General features: G+C 27.5%; 2 protein-coding genes across 3 annotated transcripts in view; one reads left to right on the top strand and one right to left on the bottom strand.

Annotated features, from left to right (window-relative positions):
• Positions 1-12963, top strand: part of LOC126735878 (transmembrane protease serine 9-like) — a 134670-nt gene that overhangs the window by 26683 nt on the left and 95024 nt on the right. The window contains exon 2 of one of the 2 annotated variants that reach the window (XM_050439975.1): positions 6866-6944. The exons of the other annotated variant lie outside the window; for it this stretch is intronic. The gene's annotated coding sequence lies outside the window, so the exon portion shown is untranslated. The remainder of the gene's footprint in view (positions 1-6865; positions 6945-12963) is intronic. 2 annotated transcript variants of the gene reach the window in all.
• LOC126735877 (uncharacterized) overlaps positions 1-12963 on the bottom strand; it is a 137293-nt gene that overhangs the window by 105154 nt on the left and 19176 nt on the right. The window lies entirely within an intron of this gene.

The following is a 12963-nucleotide window of genomic DNA, read 5'->3' as shown; positions in this document are numbered from 1 at the left end:
TAGAGGCCTGTAGAGGCAGGAAGGTTGATAATTAGGTTTTCTTTATACCTAGTACGGTAGTTGTGTACATTCTGATGAGTTTTAAGAAGCTGTAAATTTTATTTGACAAACATTAAACATTGTAGTATGTAAACACTTGGAAATGTTTACATCAGTCACTCGAAAACGAGCCTAATTTATATGCACCTAATTTCTAATTTAAAAACCTTAAAGTTATGAGGAAAATTACGCCATTCTAAAATTGTATAACCCATGAATGAATTGAAGCATCCATGTTATGCCCCAAGAGACACTTAGTGGAAACACAATGTGACAAATATCTAATTAGATACTGTAATTTAGAACGCTTAGCATAGATTTGTTTGGGTAAATACCAAAAACTTCACCTTCCTCAGTAGAACACCTACTCGTTAAAGACTGATTTTATTTTTGCCTTACATCTTAGGGAAAATTCATAAATTCATAAATCTTAGGGAATATTTTTGGCACCTTAATTTAAGAAGGGTGGTAGGTTGTATAAATGGTGGTTTCATATTCATTCATTCATTTTCTTTCCATTTCATGAACGCCGCGGTTAAACATCGTAACCATAATTAACAATATTTCTAACAATGGTTAATAAACGTCAAACCTGAAACAAAATCATTATCTCCCTAGTGATTGATCTCTATATTAAACAAAAGCGTTTATGCAAACAAGACCCAAAAAAAAACACGAGCAATTAAATGTAGGTTAGGAGTGTCAAAGTCACAAAAAATCTTAAACAAACATACGCTTAACCCAGTTATTTGCCGAAATGACGAAACACGTATACACGTGGGTGGGTACCAATGCGGAAATTAACTGCGGTATTAGGAGCGTCCGTACACAGAAGATACCAATTTGCTTAAAAAAAAACAGATAATAAAATTGTGTGAGAATGAGGCAAACAATGCATGTGTATTTGTGGTTTTGCTCTTGACCTTTCTATCGCATTGACTTGTACGGTTTCTATTTGTTTAAACAATTTTATAGTTATTTACGTATATGCAACGGTAAATTTTATTGCGAAACGAAAGTGTTTTTTTTTTCATTTGAGGGTTTGGATGGTGTAAGAATTATTTGATGGGTTATTAGTACATATAGTTTCTTTTAATAGATATTGGGATTGGGTCATAAAATTTAATGTTTATAAGTGATTTTTGCATGTTATAAGAACCCATAAAATGCGAAGGAAATTTGAGATGTATAATTTATCTTAAAAACAATTTGGTATAAAATGAGGAAAATACCTTCTCGTAGCTAATACTAAAATTATTATATCCTTTACGATTATTACTATCTTAACCAGGTTATTCATTATAAATGCTTAAGTGCAAAAAAATGAGAAGTTAATTAAAATAAACCAATTCCGTAAATGTGATCGAACAAATGACTACTAGTTTTACCGTCAAAGAGAACGGAACTTATATGTTCTCACCTTGACACTACCACCGATTCCGTAGTAACACAAAACTAATTTTAACATTACATAAGCCTGGTAGTATATCAAAACAGTAATATCTGAAAATTGCTCGGTTATAACATAATAAATAGCGAAATAACTGTTAGGTGCTACTTTAAAATTTCAGTTTAATTTATTGTTTATTTTTGGTTAGAGGTAACGCTTAATAATGGGTATGGATAAAATTGCAAGCACAATTGCAGCGAGTACGAAATCAGTGTAGCAGTTTTTGAAATGGATGTTTTGGTTGTTTTAAATGAGTGAGAAATAAGTTTTAAATCAGAATAAGAATCAGGAATCGGCAAAAGAAGACTGAGATATGTGATAAGGATCTAGGAGTATTTGATAAGGATAAAAGGATTACATCAAATCGTGCTAATCTTCATTAAAAGGTGGAAAATAGAGAACTAAAAGACAGATTTAATGGCACTACGTTCCTTGATTAGCCTCATTTAATCGGAAAAAAAATCTTCCAGATATCTGTTGACATTTTCCAGGAAGTCAAACAATTTTTTTGAAGGTTTTTATGAGTTTCTCATCTTTATGCTTTCTTTAATTTCGAAAAATTGTACACGCAATTTCTCATTTTATTTGGATTATTCTTTTTATGTATATTACACAAAACTTGAAAAAAAAATTATTTTGTAATATTTTAGAAAATGTTTAACCTTTCTTTTGGTCAATTTAAGTATTTTTTTTCTCAACCAGTAGTTTCATTTATTAATTATTTTGACCATCCAATTTAATATATTTTAAATATTGTTGCAGGTTTTGTAACCTACGAAAAATCATAAATTACTTTAAATAAAAAAATACTGAAAATACCTGTCAATTTTTTTTTGAGAAATTTATTGCCTTTTTTATGTAGCTTTTTTATGCTTAATTAAGAAAGATTATTAATATTATTACTTTTTTACCAGATACTTTAACTTTAATTACATTTTTTATTCTTGGTAATTTAAATTATTTCTTTTTTTCCAAGGTAGTTAATGCCTTTTTCATAATTGCATTGAAAATGCAAAAGAATTGTCAATTTTTCTAAATAAACAAAAATACTCAACTGCGTAAAAAATAGAAAAGCGCAAAAAGTATAAGAACAAAATCAATATTTTTTACTTCTGGAATTTTTAATAATTTCGTATTTTTCCCTGAAGCAAATTTGTTTTTTAGATGTTCTATGTTAAAGTTAAAGAAGTGTGAATTTTTTAATAAAAATAATATTAAACTGCGTTAGAAGTAAAAAAAAACTCCAATAATTAAAAAAAAAATATCTCTTATAAAGTGTCGCAAAGATATTTAAACACTTTTTATGTTTTCCTGGTTTTTAGTTTTCTCTTTTTTGTTTTTTTCTTTGACTTTTTCTTCCTCTTCCTATTTATTATTTTTTGTGTTTTTATTTAAACTTAAAAATGTCCCTCTCCCTTTAAAGTTTTTTCCTCTCCATCTTTCGATTAATTTTTGTTTGCTAACTTTGTTACTTGTATTTCTCTGTCTAGAATTATCTTTTCTAATTTTCATATATGTTGTCGTATATCTTTGTGTTTTTTCCTGTTGGTCTTTTTAATTTCCTCCTTTTTTCTGTTGGTGTAGTCCTTCTCTTCTTTTTATTGTTCTATTTTCATTTTATCTAGATTGTTTTCTTTTTTTTGGGGTTTTTTTAATACTAAATCTATCACTTTGTCTTCTTGTCATTATCTTTAATCTGCTTATAATTTAAATTTTTTTTTACATGGTCGTTTCTCTCTTTATTTTTTCCTTATCTGTTTTTAGAGTTTCTTCACTCCTCTTCTTCTTATCTTTTTTTTGGTACATTCTCCTTGTCAGTTTATTACTTACTTTTCTATATTTTTTTTTAAACTTGCAGAAAGGTAAAAAAGTAGAAAAAGCAAAAAACAAATTAAATGAAAAGGGCAGAAATAGGGTATACAAGAGTAAAAAAAAACAAAAAAAACAGGAAGAAAAATTTAAGAAATCGATAAAAAAAAGAACGGGATATGAAATGAAAAAGCAATTTTACAGGGAGAAATTTAAAGAGTCAAAGACGAGGGAAGTGAAGAAAATGAAATGAAAATGGGGAAATTTGTAATCGTGTTATTTTATTTGTTTCTTTTCTCTCTGGTTTTCATACTTTTTCATTTCTTTTTAGACTCTCTACTATACTTTACAAAAAAAATATCTGTTTCTTCATGGCATCTTCTTTTTTTTTAATCTTCTTTTCGCTTTTTATGGAATTGCTTTTTTTTATTATTAATATTTTTTCTTTACTTTCTGGCCAGGAGTCTACATTTATTTAAATATTTTTTTTATTTTTCAGTTAGCTTATGTCTTTTTTATATTTATGTATAGTGTTTTTAAATAAACAAACTACTTAACTGCCTAAAAAAACTGAAAAAAAATACAATAACTCTAAAGAAAATAAGGAGAAAAAAATTAAAATTAATGTTTTTGTTTATATAAATAATTTAATATTTTTTCTGGTTGTTAATGTCTTTTTTATATTTTTTTTGGAAACTTGTTGAAAAAAATTGTCATATTTTTAAAATAAAAGAAAATTACTCAACTGCATACAAAAATTCTTAGTTAATGTCTTTTTTATATATTCTTTAGAGATTTTAAAATAAAAGGTTAATTTTCAAAATACTTAATTTAATTATTATTTTTTTAGGTACTAGCTAGCCCTCCTTTTCAAGTTATTATACTAATTGCCGTTTTCCCTGGTAATTAAAGGATTTTTTAATTTCTTTCTAGGGCAGTTTATGCAGGAGTTAAAATAATTTTTATATTTTCCTATACACAAGAAACAGAAAATATTTTTTAAAAAAATGTGGAATGACTTCCAGTTTCCAATATTTTCCGAATAAATTCTTAGGTCGAAGTCCTTGGAATCATGATTAATCTTACTAGTTAAATTAATTTTTGCAGGCAGTTAACATAATTGAAAACATATTTAACCCTAATAAAAATAAGAGACTTTTAATAAATTAGTAATAGCTTTATCATTGCTAAGAAACTTAATTTTCTGAGGAAAGTTGTACTATCTCAAACTACCTGGAAAAAGCCACAAAAATGTCAAACAAATTATTCTAATAAAGTATGACTCTTGAATAATTTAAACATAAACTAATTGATTTAATAAGATTTTTAAAGAATGTTTTAAATTTAACTTTTAAAAATAGATGAAAAAGTTTCACAATCTACTTTTGATGACCTGAAAAGAGTTGACAACGAAAATTTTAAAAAGTATGAATAGTATCGCTTAAAAAAATTATTTTATATAGCAATAGTTTCTTTTTTCTTTCTGACTTACTTTATTGCTCTTATGATTTATTTATGGGTTAAATAAGGTTTTCATAATCCTAGAAATATAAAGTAGAAAAGGGTAAAAAATATTTTTGGTAGCCACTTTCACACTCGATTAAGTCCCATAATATATACACAATCCCCAATATAATAATACAACATATATAATACAACACATCTCCCATATACCGTATTTTTTAACTTTTGACTTATATTCTACTACATATATGTGTGTCACTTTATAATGAGATAAGTGACAGAAATTAAAAACATTTCTTTTACTATGAACTCTTATAACGAAATGGGTGAATGGTCAAACCCATTATGCGACCGCAAAAGTTTCCTTTCTACGGCGCCATAATTTTACGATGAGAAAGTGCTCTACATCCGATCCTTATCAAATTAAAAAAATATATAATTTTAAAATGCAATTCTACTTTATTATTGTTAGTATTTAGGTGTGTTGCTTCAAATTTACTTTCACCTTTAAGTACTTACTTATAGATGAAATTAAGGTCATCTAAGGTTCTTTTTGTGCAATTTTATTAAAACTTATATATTTTCTTTTCTACGTTTTATATCTATTTCAGGCTGAAAGTAATCATCCAATGTCACGTACTCGTTCGAGGTTCTCGTTTGATAAATTATTCATTAACTATAAAAACCGTTTACATAATAAACAGCATGACTGTAAATTTTTTTCTTTCATTTTCTCAGTCGGCAGTTATTTGTTTGGCTAAGAGACGGTTGGAAACCTTTTGTCATTTTTTAAAGTTAAAACTAATATAAATCCGACCGTTTTTGGACGTCTTAGCTCGCCCAAGCGTAAAGTTGAAGGCTTTGGGAATTATACTTTTGAAATCCTTTCGGGTTTATGGCACATTTGATGTTTTTCTTAGAACATCATTTGAATTTATCGTTTTTTTTTTGTAATACGGCAACAAAGATTGTAGTTTGGATTTGAAATTAACACAATCTGTAGTGCAGACTCTCTTTTAATTGCACTATAGGGTACATAATATGAAACATAAAATATTCTGCATTATAAAGTTATTTTTTAAAAATTAGGCCGACAGTCATAAATATCGAAAATAAAATAAAATATAGCCGTTAATTTTTTTCCTTAATTTTCAAATACACCTATTTGGCTTTTATTTAAATCTTTTAAACCTCTAGAAATGGAAGTTTGATTTTTGGGAAAGTTTAAGTATAGAAGATGCAATATTTGCCTTCTTGGTAAGGATCTTCTTAAGGTCTGCATAATGCAGAAATTGCCGCTGCAGTTTTTTGTGATTTTTCGAAAGCATTTGATAGCATTAATCACAGTACCTAACTCTTTAAACTCTTTGGTCTTGCCCTGGAAGGGTTCAGTCTTTTTTAATCATGCAAAAATTAAAATATTAGATCTTTGGGTAATGTTTCAGATGTATGCTCAATAGAACGTATAGTTCTACTCGGTTCTATGCTTGGCCTTAAATTAATTTTATTATGTATCAATGACTTGACTTCACTGGATATAAAGGGACATTTTACAGTATTTAGAAACATAATTTTTTAAAGACTTAAAAATCTTAATATTACGCTTTCTAGTTATAGTGAAAATTTGCTGCTTGATATATAAAAAAAACCTTAAATTTGTAAGACACTATAATACTAGACAAAGTAATTATATCCCATTGTGTATTTCAAGAAGCGAATTATTAAGGAACTTCCTAATTTATGCCATCCTCCTGTGCATATTGTGTTCAAATATTGAGAATCAGAAATCGAATTATTGAGATCGGAAAACTCTTAAAAAGCAACGCAGTACAGCAAATTCAGTGTCTGTGGATGGCTTTTTATTACAAGTGATGTTTTTATAAGTGTGTAAATTTTTAACTTATATATTTCTTCACCTTAACTAACCTTTCTATAAACACTATATATTTTGAAAACTCGTTTCCGAATTATTGTTTCAATTGCATTTAATTTTTGTATGTTATAACAATACTTTGCTTTTCTGATTATTTGATCAGGCTTGAATCAGTGATGAGTTTTTATACTTCAAAATAGGACAAATACTGATTTTTTTTTAATTATTAGGTTCCTACATACGACTAATATTATTCTATTACATTGCTGGATGATGGATGGATTTGAAATATGATAAAGCAAGTTTTAGGTGAGATTCAACAAGATATAGCAATAATTTAAAAATTTTACCAATCAAGTTTCTTAATATTTTTAAAAAATATCTTTTTCTCGAATAATACTCATTCAATTGATTATTAGTGTATTTTTTGCTATAAGGCAATTGATTTCTTATCAAAATAATATTTTGGATTATTGGGGCTGTTTGTAGGACTTACCTAAAAAAGTAGGTCCTATTACTCAAATAATAATCATTGAATTGATTATTAGTATATTTCTTAATAGAAATCAATTATTTGCTTACCAAAACAATATTTTGTATTCTTGGGGATGTTCGTGGAACTTACCTAAAAAAGAAAAAAATACATATTATTAAATTATATTGATATTTTTACAAGAATTACATGAAAATTCTTGTAAAATAAAATAAATATATTAAATAAAAAAATGTTTTCTCAGCTCACTTTTTTCCTTAGACTTTTCCTCGAATAGATAATTAATTTAAAAAAGTTTAATTAGGAACAGTGTGTTTAGATTTATAAGTTTTTTGTAGAAAACTTAAAGGTAATTTTTGAAAAAGTCAAGTAAACATTTTCACAAAAAAAATATTAGTTTATTTTACGTAATGTATTTAATATTAAATAAAATGTTAAATAACTTCTTTAAAAAACCTACGAAGTTATAAGTTTTTATAAAATGTTCAAAAATTGTTTTTTTTTTTTTTTTGAAACACTAGTTTGGGTTATATAGTGTTATAAAGTTATTATTAAGGATATATTTCGGCATATATCCCTGACAATTTTGATAAAAAATTCATTAAAATGAATTCAAAAACATCTTTGAAAAATGGACTAAATAAAAAAATACATACAAGATTTTCAGGCCATTAAGATCTTTCCTGTTATTTAAAGTAATTTTGCATATATTCAAGGATTTTGGCATTTGAACCCAATTTAAATATCTGCCAGGAATTTTAAATAATTTTTGCTTGTTTTAGTGGTAATTAAAGCTTGAAGTCAACTTTTAGTTTATTCTAGAATTTTACAGACATTTAATTTTTTTCTTATTTTTAAAAGTAATTTATTATAAATTCTACGTTTTTAAAGTATTAATTTTTTCTAGTATTTAAAATAATTTTTTATTTATTCAAGAATTTTGGAGTAACTTTTCACTTTATTTCAGGCATATGAACAATTTTAAACCTTCTCCAAGAATTTCAAAGTTTTGGTGATAAATTTAAATAATTTGCCATATTTTTGTGGTATTTTAAACGATTTTTTTTATTCTAGGCTAAGACAGCTTTTACCTCCTTGGACTCTGAAAATTAACTTTATTCATTAATTCCAGATATTGCAGTCAATTTTCAGTTTATTCCGGGATTTTAAGACCATTGTTTTCATGTCATTTAAAGTTATTTGTTATATAGTGTTCACTGCTAGAGCAATTTTTTAACTTATTTAAGGTATCTAAAGCGTTCGCTGAAAATTTAAATTCTTCCAGAAATTTTAAATATTTTTTCACAGTTTTGTGATATTTAAAGCCATCTTTCATTTTATTCTGGCCTAAGACAGCTTTTGCCTCTTTTACTTTTAAAATAAATTGTTTCTCGCTTATTCCAAATTTTTCAGTGAAATTTTTAGTATATTTCAGGATTTTAAAGTCATTTAAATTTGTTTCAATTTATTTAAAATTATTCTATACTTTTGAAGTAATTTTAAAATTTATTCCAGACATTTCAACCCATTTTAAATCTCCTCCAAGAATTTTAAATTTCTGCCAGGAATTTAAAATTGTTTTTCTTATTTTTGTGGTATTTAAAGCCATTTTTATAGCTTCTGCGTCTTTGGTCTCTTCAATTTATTCTAGTTTTAATTATTTTAGATTTTGCAGTAAATTTTCAGTTTTTTCCAGGATCTTTAAGCTACTTATAGTTATATTTTTTCTACTTGGATAATTTGTCACTTAATTCCTGGAATTTAAAGCTACTTAAGATATCCTTCAAAAATGTAAAATCTCTGCAGAAAATTTTAAATAATTTTCTCTATTTTTGTGACATTTAAAGCCATTTTCTCCAAATTCTCTTATAATTATTTTTTTCCAATCATTCAACATTTTTTCCAGAAATTTTAAATAATTTTTCATATCTTTGGGGTATGTGAATCTACTAAAGGGACTTGAAAATTTAGAAAAACAGAATGGTTATATATATATAAAATTTGTTTTTTTTTAAATTCTTCCTTTAATTTTTTTGGTTTACTTTGTTAACATTTCATAGCCTACTCTAATAACATAAATGTCTATACAATGTAATAAAAATTTATAGATTACCATTTATACCTCGAGAGCTTAAGTATAGTTAAATTCAAAAATTTAAAATTTCTCAAGAATTTTGAAAAAAATCTAAAAATCTCTAAACAAAAAATATACTTAAACAGTGTAAAAGGAAAAAAATCGAATAAACTTATGGATAGAAAAAAATCAAACCTGTATATATTTGTTCACACGTTTCAGAAACACTGTACATTTCTATCACAAGCCGTGCAATAAAAAAAAATATATATAAAATACACACACTCTATACATTAAACTTGAACCTTCCAACAGGTTTTCATTATCGTGGTCATCAATTTTTCCGTTCTTCAAATTTATTGCAATATAGTTGTCTCAGGTTCAGAACCGGTCTTAATACCGAGTCCGTTGGTATATCTGGTCAAGTGGACATTAGCAGAGAAGACTCCGATAAACAAATCATTATTAAGAAAAAAATCGGTTGACCAATTTTAGACGATTCTTATACGGTTATAAAAACCGGTTAAATGTGTAAGAAGTCAAGAGGCAAGAACCCTAGATTTCGACGTGATTATGGTGAGAAAGAACTGCCCGCCATTGCGGTGTGAAATGGCCGAAACGGACGTTTTGATTATGTGACGAGTGACGTTTTTCGTTGTGGGAAAATGGTCAAATAGCATAAATTTTAGGAAAAATATAGGAATTATTAACGCCTATGTCGTAATAGGTCTACGGGTCAGAGAACTTTTTTTTTTAGTTAAGAGTTTTAGGCATTTGAAAATGGAATTTGGTTGTTCTTTTTTATTTTGGTTGGATTAAGGTCACCATTGAATCTGAAATTTACTGCCATTAATCACATATGAGTCAAATATTATCACAATTTTGATAAAATGTCCCATAGGCCCGGTACATCAAATCTTAGCAGAACCTTCACTTAAGACATCCCAAAATATCCTTGTTTCTGAAATCTCAATTAAAAATGAATTTGACAGTTTCAAATTCATTTGGTCATTCAAAGGTCGAAAGATTCTAGTTGTTTAGTACAAGATTTTTGCAGAATTTATATGACTTCCTGAAGAGTTCTCCTCAAAGTAGCAGTTGGATGACGACTTATGATTGTGCCCTAGAGTGCCTTAGTTGCCTAGTAAACCTTCCTTGTCCTAATTTAAAATTTAATTGGAACTGTATTTATTGGTTATGAATAAACGATAAAAATCTTGATTTATTGGTTACTTCTAAAATTCAGTTAATGGCCTTTTAAAAAATGAATATGTGCTGCTCTCTAGGGATCTAAATAAGCCTTTTTACTTCTCTGGAGCTAATAGAACTGAATTATATTAAGACTATATCCATTTCAGTCTATTGGATAAAAAAACACCTTCTTTGGCTGTGTTTTCATCCAATAGGATTTCTTTAGTTTGGAGTTATTTTTGACTTCAGGATACAAATGGAATGAACTGCCTGTGGAAACTAACTGACATTTTGAGCTCTGCAGTATAGTTTGGTAAATGCTGTACTGTACCTCACTCAATCTTTTGCCGGAAAAATACCCAAATTAATAAATTAAATTTTTATTTTTTTATAAATACTAGATAAAAATGTAATAGTAGCTTGTTAAATAACTTGATATAACAGATAGATTAAATAGCCTTCTAGAACTTCTCGAAGTGAAAATCAGTTAATTATTGAATTCTAAGGTTTTGTGGATAAACGAAACATGAACACCCTGATTTCTTTATCTACTCGAAAGGTATTCAAAACTATTCCAATCCAAGAGAATAAGAACATTTTAAACCTTGAAATTTATTTGAAATTACCTTATGGCTAAACCAGATAAATACTATAATAACTGGTATTCATACACTTAGAAACATCCTGATTGTTTAAATCTGCGGTTGTTTTTGATTTTGGGATATAATTGGATGATGAAAATCTTGAATCCGTTAATAACTTCAAAAGATCATTTGATCATCCATTTGACAATCGACAATTTGAAATAGCTTTTATCTTCCTGTGACTAAAAGAACTCAATTTTAGTAGAACTGGTTCGTTCTAAATATTTTGGTAGAAGAAGAATCTTGCTTTTTGGAGTTTTTGGTTTGAGGATATGAATGGATGTCAAAAATCTTGATTTCATCAATTAGTTTAAGTAAGCATTTAAAACTTTTGGTCCAATTAATCAGTGAAGAGCCAATCTCCCCAAGCTCTACATTATCAATAAAAATCATTACATTACCGTATGCTATTCTGCAGCGTCTGAGCTACAGAGGGAAGATTCTTAGTCCATGTCTCATCAGAACCATACATTTGAATTTTCACCATGATAATTCAGATAATAATTAATAGCACCAAAATCCATACAAATAGAGTCAACCTGATAACCTCTTACCAAATATTCGCAAATTCTCAAAATGTATATATTAATTCAAAACTTCGCAATGTTGATGCAGTCAAATATCTTGAAGCAATCCCATATATACAGGGTCAACACCTAATTACTAATGATGTCTTTAAAAACGAATATGTTCTGCTCTCTAAGAACTATATTTATCTTTCTGGAGAACTGAATTATAGTAAAGCTGTATCCATCTCAATCTACTAAATGAAGAAACACTTTCTCAGGCCCTGGTTTGGGGTTATTTTTAATTTTAGGCACGACAAACATATTGACTTCTTGAATTTCTTTATTTGATTATCAAGGAAGCATCAAAATACGTGTGAAAACTGACTTTTTTAGTATTGACTAGTCGTTTGGTAAATACCTTTTAATTTTTTTAAACTAAGAGAATTAACTTTTAGCAAAACTGTATCCAACTCAATCTTTTGCAAATAAAAACTTGTATATAATTAAAATAAACTGGGTATCAGTAGACGATAAACATATAGTAGTAGTTTGATGAATAGCTTTATATTCTTCTTGGACTACCACAAGTGAACTTCAGTGGATTTGATAATTGAACTCTAAGTCGTTTTCGATTTTGGGGATAAATGAATCTTGAAAATCTTGATTTCTTGTAGCACATTAAGGAAGCACTCAAAATTTGTCTTGTCATAGAATCATAGAACCATGAATGAAGATGTTAAGGACATTTTGAAACTGTCTGTTTCAATATTTTAGTAAGAGGAGCATCTTGATGTTTGGGATCTTTAATGGTTTTTGATTTGAAAATATGAATTGACATTGAAAATCTTGATTTTTTCGATGAGTTTATGCAAGCATTCAACATATTATCATCCAATCAATGGAGTCTATCTATTTTTATCGTCAATTAAAAATCATTCCAATAAAGCTCCCTGTTCTTCAATGTATATAATATTCAGTTTATTCGCTCTAGAGGGAAAAAGCTTAGACCAGGCATTATCAGAAATAGTCGTTTGGATTTTTTCCAGTCGCAGATCCGTAGATCTATGAACAAAACGAATGTTGAACATAAATTCAAAGCACATGAAAGCTGATTTAGTCCAATAACTTGCTACAAAGTATAGTACTAAAAGTCCAGAAGCTAATTCTGATCAATCATGGAAATTGAGGTAAGAATTCCAAGTTAGTGCAGTCAACCCATTTTCAAATATCTCCAAAATCCATGAGCTAATTTTAATACCTATCATAAAAATTGAAATTATAATTCAGAACACCTCAGGGCTAATGTAGTTAAATGCCTTATAAAAATCCCTATAAGCAGAGTCAATCTGACAGCTTTTTATCGAATATTTTCAAGAGCTATAAACAAAGTATGATATATATCGTAATAATAGATATA

This window comes from Anthonomus grandis, chromosome 5 (genome assembly GCF_022605725.1).
Source record: "Anthonomus grandis grandis chromosome 5, icAntGran1.3, whole genome shotgun sequence".
Taxonomy (NCBI): Eukaryota; Metazoa; Arthropoda; class Insecta; order Coleoptera; family Curculionidae; genus Anthonomus; species Anthonomus grandis.
This window is presented reverse-complemented; position numbering and strand designations above follow the sequence as displayed.